Raw genomic sequence first — 6,000 nt, forward strand, 5'->3', positions numbered from 1 at the left:
CCTACTAACTGCAAAAACCTACAGACACTATTCTGTACTCCTACTACTGGATCTTTCAGCTGCCTTTGACACGGTTGACCACCCCCTCCTCCTCGAAAAACTTTACTCCCTCGGTCTCCGTGACTGTGCTCTTCAGTGGCTCTCATCCTACCTATCCCAACGCACCTTCAGTGTCACTTACAATTCTACTTCCTCCACTCCTCTTCCCTTCTCTGTCGGGGTCCCCCAAGGTTCTGTTCTTGGACCTCTTTTATTTTCAATCTACACCTCTTCCCTGAGTCAGCTGATAGCCTCTCACGGCTTTCAATATCATTTCTATGCTGATGACACACAAATCTATCTCTCCACCCCTCAACTCACTCCATCAGTCTCCTCACGCATCACTAACTTACTAACCGACATATCTGTATGGATGTCACACCACTTCCTCAAACTCACCTTGTCCAAAACCGAGCTTATAATATTTCCTCCCCCACGTGCCTCTTCCCCTGACTTCTCTGTGAAGAGCAATGGCAAAACCATCCACCCGTCCCCACATGTCAGGGTGCTAGGTGTTATCCTAGATTCTGAACTCTCCTTTCAGCCCCACATCCAATCACTTTCCAAAGCTTGCCGCCTCAACCTCCGCAACATCTCTAAACTACATCCCTTTCTAACCAGTGAAACCACAAAGCTCCTGATTCACTCACTGGTTATCTCTCGCCTTGACTACTGCAACTCATTCCTCATTGGCTTACCTTTAAATAGACTATCCCCCCTTCAGTCCATCATGAATGCTGCTGCCAGACTCATCCACCTTACAAACCGCTCAGTGTCTGCTACCCCTCTCTGCCAATCCCTCCATTGGCTACCACTCGCCCAATGAATTAAATTCAAAATACTAACAATAAGTTACAAAGCCATCCACAACTGTGCCCCCAGCTACATCACTAACCTAGTCTCAAAATACCAACCTAAATGGCATCTCCGTTCCTCCCAAGATCTCCTGCTCTCTAGCTCCCTCATCACCTCCTCCCATATCCGCCTCCAGGACTTCTCCTGAGCCTCGCCCATCCTCTGAAATTCCCTACCCCAATCTCTCAGACTGTCTCCAAATTTATCCACCTTTAGGCAATCCCTGAAAACTTTCCTCTGCAGAGAAGCCTATCCTGCCTCCATCTAACAACTGCACTATTTTCTCCACTAGCTCATCCCCCACAGCTATTACCCTTTTGTATAACTTGACCCTCCCTCCTAGATTGTAAGCTCTAATGAGCAGGGCCCTCTGATTCCTCCTGTATTGAATTGTATTGTACTTGTACTGTCTGCCCTAATGTTGTAAAGCGCTGCGTAAACTGTCGACGCTATATAAATCCTGTATAATAATAATAATAATACTCAGGGAGCGCCTGAGCTCCATGAACCAGAACAGTTTCAATCTCTTTTTCACCATGATATATGACCCGAAAGAAGGTAATTTTCTGGATATCACCATCTCAAAAGACCATATCGGAGGACTCTCGAGTAGGGATGAACTTCGAGTCGAACTCATGTTCGACTCTAACATCGGATGTTCGCAAGTTTGCCGAACAGCGAACAATTTGGGGTGTTCGCGGCAAATTCGAATGCCGCGGAACACCCTTTAAAATTCTATGGGAGAAATCAAAAGTGCTAATTTTGAAGGCTTATATGCATGGTATTGTCATAAAAAGTGTTTGGGGACCTGGGTCCTGCCCCAGGGGACGTGGATCAATGCAAAAAAAGTTTTAAAAATGGCTGTTTTTTCGGGAGCAGTGATTTTAATAATGCTTAAAGTGAAACAATAAAAGTGTAATATCCCTTTAAATTTCGTAGCTGGGGGGTGTCTATAGTATGCCTGTAAAGGGGCGCATGTTTCCCGTGTTTAGAACAGTCTGACAGCAAAATGACATTTCAAAGGAAAAAAAGTCATTTAAAACTACTCGCGGCAATTAATGCATTGCCGGTCTGACAATACACATAGAAGTTCATTGATAAAAACGGCATGGGAATTCCCCACAAGGGAACCCCAAACCAAAATTTAAAAAAAAAATGACGTGGGGGTCCCCCTAAATTCCACACCAGGCCCTTCAGGTCTGGTATGGATATTAAGGTGAACCCCGGGCAAAATTTAAAAAAAAAATGACGTGGTGGGGTTCCCCCTAAATTCCATACCAGGCCCTTATCCGAGCACGCAAACTGGCAGGCTGCAGGAAAGAGGGGGGACGAGAGAGCGGCCCCCCTCCTGAACCGTACCAGGCCACATGCCCTCAACATTGGGAGGGTGCTTTGGGGTAGCCCCCCAAAACACCTTGTCCCCATGTTGATGAGGACAAGGGCCTCATCCCCACAACCCTGGCCGGTGGTTGTGGGGGTCTGCGGGCGGGGGGCTTATCAGAATCTGGAAGCCCCCTTTAACAAGGGGACCCCCAGATCCCGGCCCTCCCCTCTATGTAAAATGGTAAGGGGGTACAAAAGTACCCCTACCATTTCACTAAAAAACTGTCAAAAATGTTAAAAATGACAAGAGACAGTTTTTGACAATTCCTTTATTTAAATGCTTCTTCTATCTTCTTTCTTCTTTCTTCTATCTTCCTTCATCTTCTTCATCTTCTTCTTCTGGTTCTTCTGGTTCTTCTGGTGTTCTCGTCCAGCATCTCCTTTGCGGCATCCCACTGTTCAGGGCATGTGGCCTGGTATGGTTCAGGGGGGGCGCTCTCTCGTCCCCCCCTCTTTTCCTGCGGCCTGCCAGGTTGTGTGCTCGGATAAGGGTCTCGTATGGATATTTGGGGGACCCCACGCATTTTTTTTTTTTACATTATGGCGCGGGGTTCCCCTTAAAACCCATACCAGACCTGAAGGGTCTGGTATGGAATTTAGGGGGACCCCCACATCATTTTTTTTTATTTTGGCCGGAGTTCCCCTTAATATCCATACCAGACCTGAGGGGCCTGGTATGGAATTTAGGGGGACCCCCCACGTCATTTTTTTTTAAATTTTGGTTCGGGGTTCCCCTGTGGGGAATTCCCATGCCATTTTTATCAATGAACTTCTATGTGTATTGTCGGACCGGCAATGCATTAATAGCCGCGAGTAGTTTTAAATTACTTTTTTTCCTTTGAAATGTCATTTTGCTGTCAGACTGTTCTAAACACGGGAAACATGCGCCCCTTTACAGGCATACTATAGACACCCCCCAGCTACGAAATTTAAAGGGATATTACACTTTTATTGTTTCACTTTAAGCATTATTAAAATCACTGCTCCCGAAAAAACGGCCGTTTTTAAAACTTTTTTTTGCATTGATCCATGTCCCCTGGGGCAGGACCCAGGTCCCCAAACACTTTTTATGACAATAACTTGCATATAAGCCTTTAAAATTAGCACTTTTGATTGTTCATGTTCGTGTCCCATAGACTTTAACGGTGTTCGCGTGTTCGATCAAACTTTTTTCCTGTTCGCATGTTCTGGTGCAAACCGAACAGGGGGGTGTTCGGCTCATATCTACTCTCGAGTAAGCAGTATAGAAAGGAGACAGCTGGTAACACACTGCTACACGCAGACATCTTCCACCCAGAGCCACTCAAAAAATCTATTCCATTTTTGAGACTTAAAAGGAACTGCAGCACATATGAAGACTTCCAACGAGAATCCGACGAACTAATCGCCAGATTAATGGAGAGAGGATACATAAAGTCAGCTCTCAAGAAAGCGTTCAATCGTGTCAAAAACACAGACAGACGAAATATAATCTTCAAGAAAAAAGATCCGAAGAAAGAAGACACAACGACCAGAATCATCATGAGATTCTCTAACGAACATTGCCAAATAAGAAAGATCATCTCCAAGCACTGGTCAATCCTCACAGAGGACCCGATCATAGGTAGCCTAGTTACATCTAGACCTCAAATCACTTACAAAAAAATCAGGCTCCATAGGGAACATGCTCACACAGAGCGAATATAAAGGAAGTGCAAGAATAGATCCCTGCAAAACTTGGGGCACTTATCCATGTGGATCATGTACACAGTGTGGAGTCATTGGAAGGAGAACCATGATAGCATTACCCAATGGGGAAAATTTCCAGCTACGCCACTTTGCTAATTGTAGGACACGGGGGGTTGTTTACTTGATGCAATGCCAATGTGGGGCCTTCTATGTCGGGAAAACTCGACAGGAATTCGCCAAGAGAGTTGAAAAACACATACATAGCATGGGCATCGGAAACCTTTACCTACCATTAGGTAGACATGTAGCTAAACAATATAACTACAGGATGCCCAAAGTCAACTTCACAGTCCTGGATAGACTCCATATACCAACTAGGGGGGGTGATTGGAACAAGGTCCTACTCCAGCGCGAGATGCACTGGATTAGGCGCCTTAGGGCCACCCCCCCCCTGGTTTAAATGAAACAGAAAGCTTCAGGCCCTTTTTAGATGGCTTTGGTTTGGGTAAAACCGACTAAAGTCACTCTTCACCCATCCCCCTTTGTCCTTATCTATCACTCCAGGCCTAATACCTCCCTCACTATTCTAACCTCTCCGCTCCATGGGGTATCCTCTACGAACCCCTTGCTCGCATATAAGTACAAGACAAGAGACTTTCTACCTAAGGGTTTTTTTAGATAAATAAATACTTAGACAATTGTTTGTATGCAATTAAGTTTGTGATTTGCTGTTATGTCACCAAAAACCACCGGGTATGGGCCAGTACTTTCAGGCCATCTCCAGGTGGAGCTTTGTGATTTAACCCTTTCATGACTAAGCCTATTTTTGAAATTTGGTGTTTACAAGTTAAAATCCGTATTTTTTGCTAGAAAATTACTTAGAACCCCCAAACATTATATATTTTTTTTAGCAGAGAATCTAGAGAATAAAATGGTGATTGTTGCAATATTTTTTATCACACAGTATTTGTGCAGCGGTGTTTTAAATGCAAATTTTTGGAAAAGTGACAATTTCATGAATTTTAAAAAATCCAAACAGTAAAGTTACCCCAATTTTTTTGTATAATGTGAAAGATGATGTTACGCCGAGTAAATAGATACCAAACATGTCACCCTTTATAATTGCACGCACTCGTGGAATGGCGACGAACTACGGTACCTTTGAACTTCCATAGGCGACGCTTTAAAATTTTTTTACGGTTACCAGGTTTGAGCTACAGAGGAGGTCTAGGGCTAGAATTATTTCTCTCGCTCTGACGATCGCGGCGATACCTCACATGTGTGGTTTGAACACTGTTTCCATATGCGGGCGCGACTTCCGTATGCGTTTTCTTCGCTGCGCGAGCTCGCGGGGACAGGGGCACTTTAAAAAATTTTTTTTTTTTATTTAATTTATTTATTTTCGTACTTTATAAATTGTGTTTAAAATTTTTTTTTTTTTTTTTTACTTTTATTGGTGTCACAAGCAATGTAAACATCCCTTGTGACAGTAATATGTGGTGACAGGTACTCTTTATGGAGGGATGGGGGGTCTAAAAGACCCCCCATCCCTCCTTTACACTTCAAAGTATTCAGATCGCTGAAAACGGCGATTCTGAATACTGTGTACTTTTTTAAATTCGGCGCCATTGGCAGCCGAGTAAACGGGAAGTGACGTCATGACGTCGCTTCCGCGTTTACAACAAGAAGGCTGGAACGAAGCCGCTCACAGCTTCGTTCCAGCCCGCCCCCAGTCGCCGAAGGCAGCCGAACGGACACCGGGCCTCCCGATCGCACGGGAGGCCCGGTAACAGCGGCGGGAGGCGGCGGGAGGGGGGGATGTCCCCTCCCGCTCCTCCGGTATAACAGCCGAGCGGCTTTTAGCCGCATCGGTTGTTATACACAGGTAGCCGATCGCCTGCTGTAAACAACGGTACCGGGATGATGCCTGCAGCTGCGGGCATCATCCCGGTATAACCCCGGAAAGCCGAGTACGCATATCTGCGTACGGTCAGCGGGAAGGGGTTTTAATATTGTTTTTTGGTTTTCTGCTGTTTTCATTATTATTATTATTTG

Source organism: Aquarana catesbeiana, linkage group LG10, assembly GCF_042186555.1.
Source record: "Aquarana catesbeiana isolate 2022-GZ linkage group LG10, ASM4218655v1, whole genome shotgun sequence".
NCBI classification, from domain to species: domain Eukaryota; kingdom Metazoa; phylum Chordata; class Amphibia; order Anura; family Ranidae; genus Aquarana; species Aquarana catesbeiana.